Source organism: Oncorhynchus tshawytscha, unplaced genomic scaffold (assembly GCF_018296145.1).
Source record: "Oncorhynchus tshawytscha isolate Ot180627B unplaced genomic scaffold, Otsh_v2.0 Un_contig_8142_pilon_pilon, whole genome shotgun sequence".
In the NCBI taxonomy this organism is placed as follows: domain Eukaryota; kingdom Metazoa; phylum Chordata; class Actinopteri; order Salmoniformes; family Salmonidae; genus Oncorhynchus; species Oncorhynchus tshawytscha.
Genome location: NW_024609817.1, coordinates 709182 through 726008, shown reverse-complemented (window position 1 = coordinate 726008; position 16827 = coordinate 709182). Strand labels below are relative to the sequence as shown.

The 16827-nt window shown below is 44.3% G+C and overlaps 1 protein-coding gene across 1 annotated transcript in view; it reads right to left on the bottom strand.

Moving 5' to 3' along the window:
- Nucleotides 1-16827, bottom strand: part of adamtsl3 (ADAMTS-like 3) — a gene marked incomplete at its 3' end in the record, with an annotated part of 209578 nt that overhangs the window by 107325 nt on the left and 85426 nt on the right.

Below are 16827 nucleotides of genomic sequence, written 5' to 3'. Positions count from 1 at the left end.
CACACACACACACACACACACACACACACACACAATAACACAAAATAACACAAAAAACGTGCTACTATGTGTTATTGTAGTGAATTGGGGGGGGGGTAGCCTTGGCTGAATTTGGGAGTTTGAAGAAAAATAATCAGATTTTTCTTAAAGTCCCTGGAAATGTGTCTTTTGCTTTTTGACCAAACACCACAAGACACACACAACTCTGAGGGGCTAGAAACACAGGTGCTGCTTGTCATTCCAACACGTGTTGTTATGACAAGAGAATCAAGCTGCTTTTCTAAATCACAAGGGCCTAATCCCAAACTGCTTGTCTAGATCACAAGGGCCTAATCCCAAACTGCTTGTCTAGATCACTAGGGCCTAATCCCAAACTGCTTGTCTAGATCACTAGGGCCTAATCCCAAACTGCTTGTCTAGATCACTAGGGCCTAATCCCAAACTGCTTGTCTAAATCACAAGGGCCTAATCCCAAACTGCTTGTCTAAATCACAAGGGCCTAATCCCAAACTGCTTGTCTAGATCACTAGGGCCTAATCCCAAACTGCTTGTCTAGATCACTAGGGCCTAATCCCAAACTGCTTGTCTAGATCACTAGGGCCTAAACCCAAACTGCTTGTCTAGATCACTAGGGCCTAAACCCAAACTGCTTGTCTAAATCACAAGGGCCTAATCCCAAACTGCTTGTCTAGATCACTAGGGCCTAAACCCAAACTGCTTGTCTAGATCACTAGGGCCTAATCCCAAACTGCTTGTCTAGATCACTAGGGCCTAAACCCAGACTGCTTGTCTAAATCACAAGGGCCTAATCCCAAACTGCTTGTCTAGATCACTAGGGCCTAAACCCAAATCGACCCTATGCCCTATGCACTTATGGAGATCAGAGAGGATTTGACAGATGAAAGTAATTTGGAAATAGCTCCAATGTGCCCTCTGATAGGCGAGGGGGAAGTTTCCATACATTGCTTTTACCAATCAAATCGTCTCAGATCTCCACAAGTGCATATCGCGCAGGGGGCTTGGATTGCAGCATATTCTATGGAAATACCTTTTCGCAAAACCCTCCTCATCAGTGAGCATGATCATGGATTTCAGAAGATGAAAATAGGGATCTTTAATATTATTAAACAGCTGTTATTGCATGGCTGTTATTAAACAGCTGTTATTACATGGCTGTTATTAAACAGCTGTTATTAAAAGGCTGTTATTAAACAGCTGTTATTAAAAGGTTGTTATTACATGGCTGTTATTAAACAGCTGTTATTACATGACTGTTATTACATGGCTGTTATTAAACAGCTGTTATTACATGGCTGTTATTAAACAGCTGTTATTAAATGACTGTTATTACATGGCTGTTATTAAACAGCTGTTATTACATGGCTGTTATTAAACAGCTGTTATTAAAAGGCTGTTATTACATGGCTGTTATTAAACAGCTGTTATTAAAAGGCTGTTATTAAAAAGCTGTTATTACATGGCTGTTATTAAAAGGCTGTTATTAAAAGGCTGTTATTACATGGCTGTTATTAAACAGCTGATAATGCATGGCTGTTATTACATGGCTGTTATTAAACAGCTGATAATGCATGGCTGTTATTACATGGCTGTTATTAAACAGCTGATAATGCATGGCTGTTATTACATGGCTGTTATTAAACAGCTGATAATGCATGGCTGTTATTACATGGCTGTTATTAAACAGCTGATAATGCATGGCTGTTATTACATGGCTGTTATTAAACAGCTGATAATGCATGGCTGTTATTACATGGCTGTTATTAAACAGCTGATAATGCATGGCTGTTATTACATGGCTGTTATTAAACAGCTGATAATGCATGGCTGTTATTACATGGCTGTTATTAAACAGCTGATAATGCATGGCTGTTATTAAACAGCTGTTATTAAAAGGCTGTTATTACATGGCTGTATTAAACAGCTGATAAATCATGGCTGTTATTAAACAGCTGTTATTAAAAGGCTGTTATTACATGGCTGTTATTAAACAGCTGTTATTAAAAGGCTGTTATTAAAAAGCTGTTATTACATGGCTGTTATTAAAAGGCTGTTATTAAAAGGCTGTTATTACATGGCTGTTATTAAACAGCTGATAATGCATGGCTGTTATTACATGGCTGTTATTAAACAGCTGATAATGCATGGCTGTTATTACATGGCTGTTATTAAACAGCTGATAATGCATGGCTGTTATTACATGGCTGTTATTAAACAGCTGATAATGCATGGCTGTTATTACATGGCTGTTATTAAACAGCTGATAATGCATGGCTGTTATTACATGGCTGTTATTAAACAGCTGATAATGCATGGCTGTTATTACATGGCTGTTATTAAACAGCTGATAATGCATGGCTGTTATTACATGGCTTATATTAAACAGCTGATAATGCATGGCTGTTATTAAACAGCTGTTATTAAAAGGCTGTTATTACATGGCTTATATTAAACAGCTGATAAATCATGGCTGTTATTAAACAGCTGTTATTAAAAGGCTGTTATTACATGGCTGTTATTAAACAGCTGATAATGCATGGCTGTTATTACATGGCTGTTATTAAACAGCCGATAATGCATGGCTGTTATTACATGGCTGTTATTAAACAGCTGATAATGCATGGCTGTTATTACATGGCTTATATTAAACAGCTGATAATGCATGGCTGTTATTACATGGCTGTTATTAAACAGCTGATAATGCATGGCTGTTATTACATGGCTGTTATTAAACAGCTGATAATGCATGGCTGTTATTACATGGCTTATATTAAACAGCTGATAATGCATGGCTGTTATTAAACAGCTGATAATGCATGGCTGTTATTACATGGCTTATATTAAACAGCTGATAATGCATGGCTGTTATTAAACAGATGTTATTAAAATGCTGTTATTACATGGCTTATATTAAACAACTGATAATGCATGGCTGTTATTAAACAGCTGTTATTAAAAGGCTGTTATTACATGGCTGTTATTAAACAGCTGATAATGCATGGCTGTTATTACATGGCTGTTATTAAACAGCTGATAATGCATGGCTGTTATTAAACAGCTGTTATTAAAAGGCTGTTATTACATGGCTTATATTAAACAGCTGATAATGCATGGCTGTTATTAAACAGCTGTTATTAAAAGGCTGTTATTACATGGCTTATATTAAACAGCTGATAATGCATGGCTGTTATTACATGGCTTATATTAAAAAGCTGATAATGCATGGCTGTTATTACATGGCTTATATTAAACAGCTGATAATGCATGGCTGTTATTACATGGCTTATATTAAACAGCTGATAATGCATGGCTGTTATTACATGGCTTATATTAAACAGCTGATAATGCATGGCTGTTATTACATGGCTGTAATTAAACAGCTGATAATGCATGGCTGTTATTACATGGCTGTTATTAAACAGCTGATAATGCATGGCTGTTATTACATGGCTGTTATTAAACAGCTGATAATGCATGGCTGTTATTACATGGCTTATATTAAACAGCTGATAATGCATGGCTGTTATTAAACAGCTGTTATTAAAAGGCTGTTATTACATGGCTGTTTTAAACAGCTGTTATTAAACAGCCCCCTTTTGGAACCCTTTTTATTAATATTGTAGAACAAAGCCTTACATCTTATGAGTGATACATACACCGCAAGTACACACACACACACACACACACGCACGCACACACACACACACACACACACACACACACACACACACACACACACACACACACACACACACACACACACACACACACACACACACACACACACACACACACACACACACACACACACACACACACACAATCTCATTTACACCCCATCAGCTTACTGCATCTCACTAAAGGCAGCGCAGACACTCTCCCACAATGTGCCTCACTCTGTAGAGACATCTCCCCTGACTTTATCTTATCCAGGTGTCCTGGGGTTCTCCTGGCTGTGTGTTATGAGCGTATTAAAGCCCAGGTGAATGAGAGGGTTCTCCTGGCTGTGTGTTATGAGCGTATTAAAGCCCAGGTGAGTGAGAGGGTTCTCCTGGCTGTGTGTTATGAGCGTATTAAAGCCCAGGTGAGTGAGAGGGTTCTCCTGGCTGTGTGTTATTAGCGTATTAAAGCCCAGGTGAGTGAGAGGGTTCTCCTGGCTGTGTGTTATTAGCGTATTAAAGCCCAGGTGAGTGAGAGGGTTCTCCTGGCTGTGTGTTATGAGCGTATTAAAGCCCAGGTGAGTGAGAGGGTTCTCCTGGCTGTGTGTTATGAGCGTATTAAAGCCCAGGTGAATGAGAGGGTTCTCCTGGCTGTGTGTTATGTTTAAAGCCCATGAGAGGGTTCTCCTGGCTGTGTGTTATGAGCGTAAAAGCCCAGGTGAATGAGAGGGTTCTCCTGGCTGTGTGTTATGAGCGTATTAAAGCCCAGGTGAATGAGAGGGTTCTCCTGGCTGTGTGTTATGCCCAGCGTGTGTTATTAAAAGCCCAGGTGAATGAGAGGGTTCTCCTGGCTGTGTGTTATGAGCGTATTAAAGCCCAGGTGAATGAGAGGGTTCTCCTGGCTGTATGTTATAAGCGTATTAAAGCCCAGGTGAATGAGAGGGTTCTCCTGGCTGTGTGTTATGTATTAAAGCCCAGGTGAATGAGAGGGTTTCCTGGCTGTGTGTTAAAGCCCAGGTGAATGAGATGTTATGGTTCTCCTGGCTGTGTGTTATGAGCGTTTTAAAGCCCAGGTGAATGAGAGGGTTCTCCTGGCTGTGTGTTATGAGCGTATTAAAGCCCAGGTGAATGAGAGGGTTCTCCTGGCTGTGTGTTATGAGCGTATTAAAGCCCAGGTGAATGAGAGGGTTCTCCTGGCTGTTCTCCTGGCTGTGTGTTATGAGCGTGTTAAAGCCCAGGTGAGTGAGAGGGTTCTCCTGGCTGTGTGTTATGAGCCTATTAAAGCCCAGGTGAATGAGAGGGTTCTCCTGGCTGTGTGTTATGAGCGTATTAATGCCCAGGTGAGTGAGAGGGTTCTCCTGGCTGTGTGTTATGAGCGTATTAAAGCCCAGGTGAATGAGAGGGTTCTCCTGGCTGTGTGTTATGAGCGTATTAATGCCCAGGTGAGTGAGAGGGTTCTCCTGGCTGTATCTCACCAAAAGTAGGAAAGTTGGTTTCCTGTGGCTCAGTGATGTCAAAGCAGACCCTCTAGTGTCATAGAGAGACGTAATATGACACTGTGTGTGTGTGTGTGTGTGTGTGTGTGTGTGTGTCAGAGAATCTGATGGTGTTTTTCAGGGAGACCAGGCCCAGTAGACAACTCAAACCTTCTTGGGACTATCTCACACTGTGCCCTTCATTTTTAGTATCACCAGACTCACAACTGGAAATATGTATTTACTTTGAACTATTCAATACTGTGTCTGCATCCCAAACAGCACCGTTTTCCTTATATAGTGCACTACTTTTAACCATAGGGCTCTGGTCAAAAGTAGTGCACTATGTAGGGAATAGGATGCCATTTGGGAAACAGAATGTTATTTCTGGATGAGAGTGGACATAGACCTTCTACAGAGCATTTCTCTGGGCGGAGTTTAAATTGCTAACACAGGAAAATGTCTAATTCTTTTGACATTGTTATTTATGCCTGGTTACTGATGGTAGAATGTCTTACAGTACATTCCTCTGATGGTCTTATTTCAATCTCTCTTCCAGACCCCAAATCACCCTGACCTTGGATGAAATCAGAATGGTCGCCATTCTAGAATGTTTCTCTCTCATATGCAGTACACACATAGGCACATACTGTACACACATAGGCACATACTGTACACACAACCAGATGCAGACATGTGCGCAGACAGACAGACAGACAGACAGACAGACAGACAGACAGACAGACAGACAGACAGACAGACAGACAGACAGACAGACAGACAGACAGACAGACAGACAGACAGACAGACAGGCATGCAGGCAGGCATGCAGGCAGGCAGGCAGGCACACACTTTATTTAACTAGGCAAGTCAGTTAAGAAGAAATTCTTATTTACAATGATGACCTAGGAACAGTGGGTTAACTGGTCTAGGAACAGTGTGTTAACTGGTCTAGGAACAGTGTGTTAACTGGTCTAGGAACAGTGTGTTAACTGGTCTAGGAACAGTGGGTTAACTGGTCTAGGAACAGTGTGTTAACTGGTCTAGGAACAGTGGGTTAACTGGTCTAGGAACAGTGTGTTAACTGGTCTAGGAACAGTGTGTTAACTGGTCTAGGAACAGTGGGTTAACTGGTCTAGGAACAGTGGGTTAACTGGTCTAGGAACAGTGGGTTAAACAGTGTGGTCTAGGAACAGTGGGTTAACTGGTCTAGGAACAGTGTGTTAACTGGTCTAGGAACAGTGTGTTAACTGGTCTAGGAACAGTGTGTTAACTGGTCTAGGAACAGTGTGTTAACTGGTCTAGGAACAGTGTGTTAACTGGTCTAGGAACAGTGTGTTAACTGGTCTAGGAACAGTGTTAACTTCTAAACTGGGTTAACTGGTCTAGGAACAGTGGGTTAACTGGTCTAGGAACAGTGGGTTAACTGGTCTAGGAACAGTGTGTTAACTGGTCTAGGAACAGTGTGTTAACTGGTCTAGGAACAGTGGGTTAACTGGTCTAGGAACAGTGTGTTAACTGGTCTAGGAACAGTGGGTTAACTGGTCTAGGAACAGTGGGTTAACTGGTCTAGGAACAGTGGGTTAACTGGTCTAGGAACAGTGGGTTAACTGCCTTGTTCAGTGATAGAACGACAGATTTTTACCTGTGTGTGTGTGTGTGTGTGTGTGTGTGTGTGTGTGTGTGTGTGTGTGTGTGTGTGTGTGTGTGTGTGTGTGTGTGTGTGTGTGTGTGTGTGTGTCTGTCTGTCTGTCTGTCTGTCTGGATCTGATTCTGAAACCCCTTGCTATTGTTTGACTTCCAACCCCCAGACTGGACCAAAGCAGGCTAATGAGATACATTTTCAGTCAACTTACTAATGGAATGAGAGACCACCTTTTGTTACTAAGCTGGCTGGAAGCTGACATCCAACAGTAATAACATTGCGATGAGGAGAATCTGTCCGGGACGTTTTGGCTGAGACGACTGGCTCGCTCTATTGTGTCAGTTCTGAATAGCTCTGTATCAGCATTCTGTAGCCATTTCCACTGACCAGATTAGTGATCACCGCCCCATCAAAACACATTGAGAGGGAGAGAGAGAGCTGGGGAGAGGGAAAGAGAGAGAGAGAGAGAGAGAGAGAATGAGAGAGAGAGAGAGAGAGAGAATGAGAGAGCGAGAGATCCCTCTGCAGCCCAGCCTGCTATATTCCATTCTCTGCTCTGTTCATTCATTCATCCTACCATGCATGATGCAACAACTGTCAGCCAAATAGAACAGAGCTATAGGATATCATATTATTATAAAATCATTTTTGGTACATTAATGTCTGCATCCCAAATTACATACTATTACCTACATAGTGTACTAATTATAACCATGGCCAATAGGGCAATAGTCAAGAGTAGTGCACTATGTAGGAAATAGGGTGCCATTTGGGATGTAGATCTGAGAGTTATGGAGTTGCTATGGAGTTGATATGGAGTTGATATGGAGTTGATATGGAGTTGCTATGGTGTTGCTATGGAGTTGCTATGGAGTTGCACAGATTATAGCTGGCAGCATTCATCTGTCTATGTGTAAAACACAAGTTGATCTGTATTCAATGGGACATGTTCAAGGTGATTCCAGAATTCCTCATCTAGCTGCTTCTAGTGTGCGTGTCAGCTGTTGTGTGTGTGCACATATGAGCTGTAGCTGCTGTCAGTGTGTATGTGTGCAGATATGTGTGTGTGTCCTGAAGCCTGCAGTGTGGAGGCTCCTACTGTCTGGCTAGACTCAGCACAGTGGAGGGCTGGATGGCTGAGGTGCTGAGGGTTTAGGGTGGATACAGCCATCTGTCTTTCCTACTTAACTTCATACTCTCTACCCCTCCATTGGTCCTCGCTCCCTCATTCCTGTCTAGTCCAACCTCCTCTGGGCACTCTCTTTCTCTCTTTCTGTTTCTCTGTCTCTCATAAACAGGGCATCCTGTCTCTGAGTCTCATCCAAGACCTCTACATGGCAGCTCTCCATCCTGTCTCTATCCCCACCCTTCCTCTCTTCATCCTTCCATATCTCTCTCTGTGTGTGCCTCTCTCTCTCCCTATATGTCTCTTTCTCTCTCTATCTCCCTCTCTGTCTCTCTGTCTCTTTGTCTCTCTGTCGTGTGTGTAACACACGCTGTGGCACACGTACACCCACAACCTGTCTAGTAGGTCCTACAAGGGTTGAATTGCACTGTCTGGAGGACAGTTTAAGAGCAACTAGGTGTGAGTCAGAAAACCCATAGCCGGTATCTGGAAGCCCCATTAGAGAGAGCTCTATGAGGCTCCCTGAAAACAAGACTGGGAAGAAAATGCTACTCTTTTAGCCCTACCGTACCATATCTGTACTTAGCCAGTCACAAAGGGCATGTACCATTTCTGTACTTAGCCAGTCAGAAAGGGCTCTGTACCATTTCTGTACTTAGCCAGTCACAAAGGGCTCTGTACCATTTCTGTACTTAGCCAGTCCAAAGAGCCTGTACCATTTGGGGACTTAGCCAGTCACAAAGGTCTCTGTATCATTTCTGTACTTAGCCAGACACAAAGGGCTCTGTACCATTTCTGTACTTAGCCAGTCCAAAGAGCCTGTACCATTTGGGGACTTAGCCAGTCACAAAGGTCTCTGTATCATTTCTGCACTTAGCCAGTCACAAAGGGCCCTGTACCATTTCTGTACTTAGCCAGTCACAAAGGTCTCTGTATCATTTCTGTACTTAGCCAGTCACAAAGGCTCTGTACCATTTCTGTACTTAACCAGTCACAAAGGGCTCTGTACCATTTCTGTACTTAGCCAGTCACAAAAGGCTCTGTACCATTTCTTTACTTAGCCAGTCACAAAGGGCCTGTACCATTTTGGTACTTAGCCAGTCAGAAAGGGCCCTGTACCATTTCTGTACTTAGCCAGTCAGATAAGGCTCTGTACCATTGCTATACTTAGCCAGTCAGATAAGGCTCTGTACCATTTCTGTACTTAGCCAGTCACAAAGGGCTCTGTACCATTTCTGTACTTAGCCAGTCACAAAAGGCTCTGTACCATTTCTGTACTTAGCCAGTCACAAAGGGCCTGTACCATTTCGGTACTTAGCCAGTCAGAAAGGGCCCTGTACCATTTCTGTACTTAGCCAGTCAGATAAGGCTCTGTACCATTGCTATACTTAGCCAGTCAGATAAGGCTCTGTACCATTTCTGTACTTAGCCAGTCACAAAGGGCTCTGTACCATTTCTGTACTTAGCCAGTCACAAAGGGCTCTGTACCATTTCGATACTTAGCCAGTCACAAAGGGCCTGTACCATCTCTGTACTTAGCCAGTCACAAAGGGCTAGGTACCATTTCTGTACTTAGCCAGTCACAAAGGGCTAGGTACCATTTCTGTACTTAGCCAGTCACAAAGGGCTAGGTACCATTTCTGTACTTAGCCAGTCACAAAGGGCCTGTACCATTTCTGTACTTAGCCAGTCACAAAGGGCTAGGAACCATTTCTGTACTTAGTCAGTCAGAAAAGGCCCTGTACCATTTCAGTGCGTCACACATGGCTGTCTTCAAGTAGGAGGTCAGATAGGGGTGGTGGTGGTTCAGAATCACACTCATGTGATGAGTAACTTTGAGAACTGAAGACTTTTTCCTATTTTCCTATTTTCTCAAGGAACTAATGCCTAGGCTTTAGCTCAGCAGGGAAATGTGGTCTTATAGAGAGCCGGGTCGAAACCTGGTCAGTCACAGTAACACGTGTACTCTTTGACCAAAGAAGACACGGCTAGCTATGTTCCCTGACCTCCTACCTGTCGTCACATGGTTGTCACCACCAGTTAATTTGAGTTAGGCACCAATAACACAACCAAGACTTGACAATGACATCATTCAAAAACAAAAGACATCAAACTGATAGAAATGTAGATCTTACTAGTCCCCAAGAAAAACAAAACATATTAAAGAATGTTGACAGGAATAACGCTAGATTAAACCAGAAAAAGATATGGGCATCCAATGATAGCATTAGCTACTATAAATGCGTATGTCAGAAACTGACTGTGTGATTGTATGCTGTCAACATTGTCTAGTCAAGATAGATGTCATAGGGGCAGTTTCCAGACACAGATTAATCCTAGTCAGGTAATCCTGGACTAAAAATCAATCTCAAAGGAGAAACACAATTGAAAATGTTTTTTAGTCCAGGGCCAGGCTTAATCTGTGTCTGGGAAACGGCCCCATAAAGTCCACATAATGACTGGAAGGATGTACCAGACGTGGGTGTCACACTCTGACCATAGTTTGCGTTGTTTGTTTCTATGTTTTGTATTGTGGGGTGTGGGTGATTGTTCCTGTTTCCAGTGTTCCTGTGTTGGTATTCACGTTACGGGACTGTTTCGTCTTCGTTCTTTTTGTCGGTTCATTGTTTTTGTTCGTTGTTTAAGTATCCCATTAAAGATGAATAATCATCACGCTGCATTTTGGTCCTCCTCTCTTTCTCCCGAAGACGATCGTTACAGAATCACCCACCACCAAAGGACCAAGCAGCGTGGTAATGGGCAGCAGCAGGAAAGGCAGCGATATCAGGACTCCTGGACATTGGAGCGAGATCTGGACTATGTCACGACTTGGGAAGAGATAGACAGGTGGTCGGTCGACCCAGGGAGAGTGCCGGAGCCTGCCTGGGATTCTCTGGAGCAGTGTGAGGAGGGATACCGGCGTATGGAGTTGGCATGACGATCAAGGAAGCCCGAGAGGCAGCCCCAAATATTTCTTGGGGGAGGGGAGTGTGGATAAGGCAGGTAGGAGACCTGCGCCAACTCCCCGTGCTTACCGTGGAGAGAGAGGGCGTCGTACTGGTCAGGCACCGTGTTATGCGGTGGAGCGCACGGTGTCCCCAGTACGCGTGCTTAGCCCGGTGCGCTACATCCCAGCTCCTCGTATCGGCCGGGCTAGAGTGGGCATCGAGCCAGATGCCATGAAGCCGGCTCTACGCATCTGGTCTCCAGTGCGTCTCCTCGGGCCGGCGTACATGGCACCAGCCTTACGCATGGTGTCCCCGGTTCGCCAGCACAGCCCAGTGCGGGCTATTCCACCTCGCCGCACTGGCCTGGCTACAGGGAGCATTCAACCATGTAAGGTTGGGCAGGCTCGGTGCTCAAGAGCTCCAGTACGGTCCGGTCTATCCGGTGCCACCTGCACGCACCAGCCCTCCGGTGGCAGCCTCCTGCACCAGGCTGTCTCTCCATCTTCTGCCTACAGGTGCTCCTGCCTGTCCAGCGCTGCCAGAGCATTCCTCCTCTCCAGCGCTGTCAGTCTCCCGTCTGTCCTGAGCCGCCAGAGTCTCCCGCCTGCCCAGCGCTGTCCGAGTCTCCCATCTGTCCTGAGCCACCAGAGTCTCCCGCCTGTCCTGAGCCGCCAGAGTCTCCCGCCTGCCCAGCGCTGTCCGAGTCTCCCATCTGTCCTGAGCCGCCAGAGTCTCCCGTCTGTCCTGAGCCGCCAGAGTCTCCCGCCTGCCCATGGCTGTCCGAGTCTCCCGCCTGCCCAGTGCTGTCCGAGTCTCCCGTCTGTCCTGAGCCGCCAGAGTCTCCCGTCTGTCCTGAGCCGCCAGAGTCTCCCGCCTGCCCAGCGCTGTCCGAGTCTCCCGTCCGTCCTGAGCCGCCAGAGTCTCCCGCCTGCCCAGCGCTGTCCGAGTCTCCCGTCTGTCCTGAGCCGCCAGAGTCTCCCGCCTGCCCAGCGCTGTCCGAGTCTCCCGTCTGTCCTGAGCCGCCAGAGTCTCCCACCTGCCCCGCGCTGTCCGAGTCTCCCGTGTGTCCTGAGCCGCCAGAGTCATCCTCCTCCTCAGCGCTGTCCGTGTCTCCCGTGTGTCCTGAGCCGCCAGAGTCTCCCGCCTGCCCAGCGCTGTCCGAGTCTCCCGTCTGTCCTGAGCCGCCAGAGTCTCCTGTCTGTCCTGAGCGGCCAGAGTCTCGTCTGTCCTGAGCCGCCAGAGTCTCCCGTCTGTCCTGAGCCGCCACACTCTGACCATAGTTTGCGTTGTTTGTTTCTATGTTTTGTTTGGTCAGGGTGTGATATGAGTGGGCATTCTATGTTGTACGTCTAGTTTGTCTGTGTGTTCCTGTTTCCAGTGTTCCTGTGTTGGTATTAACGTTACGGGACTGTTTCGTCTTCGTTCTTTTTTGTCGGTTTGTTGTTTTTGTTTGTTGTTTAAGTATCCCATTAAAAATGGATAATCATCACGCTGCATTTTGGTCCTCCTCTCTTTCTCCCGAAGACGATCGTTACAGTGGGTTAGTTTAAATATAATGATTCAAATACTTACACAGCACTGGATTTAGTATAGTGGTACCCAATGGCATAGTCCCAAAAGTGCTATCTCCAAGCTAAGTCGGAATCTGAATCAAGGACACTACAGAGGTGGAAGTATGTCAACATGAGTCACAGTTGTTTTTTATCATATTGGGTTCAAAGTTCTGGGCAATTTTCCCAAAATTCCCAGGTTTTACAGACATCCCATTTGGACGATTCCCAGAATCAGGGAATGAAGAGGAAATCTGGAATCCTCCAAACAGGATGTATGGAAAACCTGGGAATTTTGGGAAAGTTACCAGAATTTTGCAAACCTACATAAAACCATGTTAGCTCGCTGAGCCAAAGTCTATAAGGTAGAACTAGCAGTAGATTCTGATGGTCTGAGAATGTAGGTCAGTCTGGAAGGCAGCAGATATCACTCACACTGAGACTAGTCCAAGACACACACACACACACACACACACACACACACACACACACACACACACACACACACACACACACACACACACACAGTGGAATCAACCAGCAGGACTCTCACATCAATCATATCTAGGCTCCAGATGTGTGTGTGCTCTCTGTCCAGTGCTCGATACAGATCTCCCTCTGATCAGTTTAGCCTTTTAGATCAAAATGAATAAGATTACATGGAAAGGTGGGGACCTGATCCTAGATCAGTGTTCCAACTCTGAGACTCTTTATAAATACTTTACCAGAGAAGGCCCTCTAGTCTACCAGTTTGTGTCCTAAATGGTACCCTATTCCCATAGGGCTCTGGTGATGGAATAGCAGGTCATTTGGGACCCAGTCCTAATCTGTCAGTGTGGCTTCTTATCTAGAGGGCTTCTGTCATTACTCTTCCTGACTGAGGAGACCTTCTGCAGTCATCCATGTAGTTGATTCCCCTAACCAGCTCAGACTAATAGACAAGGATTAGCTTCCTGGTGCAGTATAGGACTCAATGTACGAGTCAAGGCAAAAAGGAATAAAGACATTTTCTACTGCTACCATATGGATAAGATACACGCGCACACGCGCACGCACGCACGCACGCACGCACGCACGCACACACACACACACACACACCACTGATGGGATGCCCAGCCAAACCAAACAGCCAGTGAGACTGACTGACAGCCCTGCTCTGCCACAGACCGCATGGTTCATCATTCTCCTCTTACAACAAGAGCCAAGCACACACGCGCGCACACACGGCTTACTGCATTGCATCTAAAATCCAAGATTTAAGAATTCAACAGGGTGCTTCAATTCATGTACCTTGGTTGGACTGTGGGACAGAGGCAGTGACACAGAATTACAACAACACACAGATACGAGTACAGAGTTATTCAGTGAGCAACTCACAAACACTCTTGGGCTTTCTTCGGTGGTTGATTGAGGCTCAGAGAGAGAGAGAGTGTGTGTGTGTGTGTGTGTGTGTGTGTGTGTGTGTGTGTGTGTGTGTGTGATGAGCGTATTAAAAGCCCAGGCGAGTGAGAGGGTTCTCCTGTGTTTGTTTGTGTTTGTTTGTGTGTGTGTGTGTGTCAGCCCTTAAAATAACGTGCTGGATGTTTTCTCAAGAGCATTAGCAGGAACAATGTGTTTTCCTCAAGCATGCATGGATGAAAACACTCCAAATAGGAGGTACCAGTCACACTGGAATGATCATGAACGCCAGTCAAACAGGCTGAGATGGAAGGCCTGTTAGTAGCTCAAAGCACTTCAGAGTAGACTATTTCCTCTAGACACTGATCTGAGGTCTGTTGTAGTCTCCCTCTTAATGATTAAGGTTAGGATTTCAGTAAGTTAAGCTGATCCTAGATCTGTACCTAACTGACTAATTGAAGATGGAGTAATGGTTTCTCTCTCTGATTAATGATGATGACATTCTTCAAGGACACGTTCCCGTGTACACTAACACATGTGAAGCATCAAAGACACACAGAAACATACTTACAATCACACAAACCCTTTTGATAGCAAAACAAGATATGTTTATTTTTCTTCACCAACAATGAATTACATTTTTCCAGAGGCAAATTCTTATTACAAAAACCCGCAGACGCCTCTGTGAGCCAGACAGCCGTGCAGTATCCCTCCTCCGACACCCAACCACCTCAATCACTCAGGTCACAGAGTTTAAACAAAACTTCTCCAGAAGTGTGAATTGAGCTCTGAGAAGGGATCTTATTTGAGGGCGAGGCCATCTTGTTGGATCCTATTTGACTTCCCAACACAGATCGCAGCTCGGGACAGTACAGTTCATCAATCTCCCCGAGAGAAGTATCAATTATCATCCCAATATATCATTCAGATATCATCCTGATCTAATAAAGAATATACTTGACGACCTGAGGGAGATGATTCGCTAGAGTGTGTCCCAAATGGCAACCTATTCCCTTTATAGGGCACTACTTTTGACGACGACCCATGGGGAAAATATATTGTTCTGTACAGATATTGAAAATATATTATATACTGAAAATATACTATTATCAGAGGGAGAGATAAGAGCCAGGCATCAGGACCTGCTGTCTCATTTGAAGAAAATATATCATGGATCTATATTGCACTGTAAATAACATATATATAAAAATATATTGAACTGTATTGAAAACATATTACAATGTACCATAAACATGAAGTAGCTAAATGTACAATATCTCTGCTTGAATTTATACGAGATAAAATAATAATAAAATATGCACTGGCAACGTATCCTATTCATTTCCATTTCCCCAGGTATCTCAGAAAAATTCCAGCTATGTTCGTTAACCAAATCAGAATGGGAGGTCCAGCTTGGCTGCAAAGGCTCCTGTGGCCTCACACAAGGTTAAACAAGTACGTGTGTGTGTGTGCGCGCATGCCAGTATGCTTTTGTCGAGAGCAGTGTCCTCACTCATAATTCTTCAACACTGACCTGCTCGCTGTTAGAACAGAAATGATTATGATGGAAAAACTAAACTCAGAATAATTTCCTCTTCTCTCTCCCTCGATAATAATTGGAAGCAGAAAGTTACACTTTACAGTCAAAAAATATTGCTTTCATTTTTGGCTGCTGTTTCTCTGCTGTTGAAGTCACTGAGGAATAACTTATACCCTTTATCCCAAACTTCATAATATCTATCACAAAATAAAATGCATTCTAGACCTCTAAATCCTTCACTCCTCACCTCTCCACATACCGCCACTGCCACCCCATCTACTAAACCCTCACTCTCTACACTCTCACTCCCTACACCCTCACTCCTCACCCCACTTTACAACTCTCCCTGTATCTGCTCAACAACTGTCATCCTCTAGTCTACCAAACTACACCTCTAACCCCTAACCCTTCCCCAGCCCATAAAACGTACACCTTACTCCTACCCCACTCCCAAAACCTCAGTCATCTTGACCTCAAACACAATATGCCATGTGGAAGACTACTAGCCACCACATGTGCTTCTTCACTGACTGTGGTCTAAAACGTTCAGCACCCACCCTTCATTATTATCTACAATTTCTTTCAATGAAAACACTAATATTTTTGTTGCCATCAAACACACTCCTGGGTCATATTCTCTAGGCACCAAGTGGAAGAAAATGGATAGAAAAGGGGAGGGACTAACTGAACTTGTCCAATAAGGAACACTTGTTTTTGTTCCATTACAAACACTTTTGCTACAGTGTGCACTAATGAATACGGCCCTGCTTCAGCCACTGAACCTCTTTGGGATAGGGGGCAGTATTTTCACGTCCGGATGAAAAGCGTGTCCAAAGTAAACGGCCTGCTACTCTGGCTCAGAGGCCATGATATGCATAGTATTAGTAGATTTGGATAGAAAATACTCTGAAGTTTCTAAAACTGTTTGAATGATGTCTGTGAGTATAACAGAACGTATTTGGCAGGCGAAACACAGAGGACAAACCATCCAGGGGAAAAAAGGTCACTCTCTTTTCATTGTGTTTTCATTGGGAATCTAGAATGCTAAGGCAGGGACTTGCCGTTCCCATTGCTTCCACTGGATGTCAACAGTCTTTAGAAATTGGTTGAGGTTTTTCCTTTGTGTAATGAAGAAGTACGGCCATCCAGAACGAGGGTAACTTGAAGTGTACTGTTAGATAGAGGCGCGTGACCAGAAATGCTCGCTACAATTTGTTATCATCCTGTATTGAACTCTGTTTATCCCGTCTTCAATTTGATTGATTATTTACGTTTAAAAAAATACCTCAAGTTGTATTACAAAACTAGTTTGAAATGTTTGGACAATGCTTACAGGTAACTTTTGAGATATTTTGTGGTCATGTTGCGCAAGTTGGAACCAGTGTTTTTCTGGATCAAACGCGCCAAATAAATTGACATTTTGGATATATATCGATGGAATTAATCAAACAAAAGGAACATTTGTGAT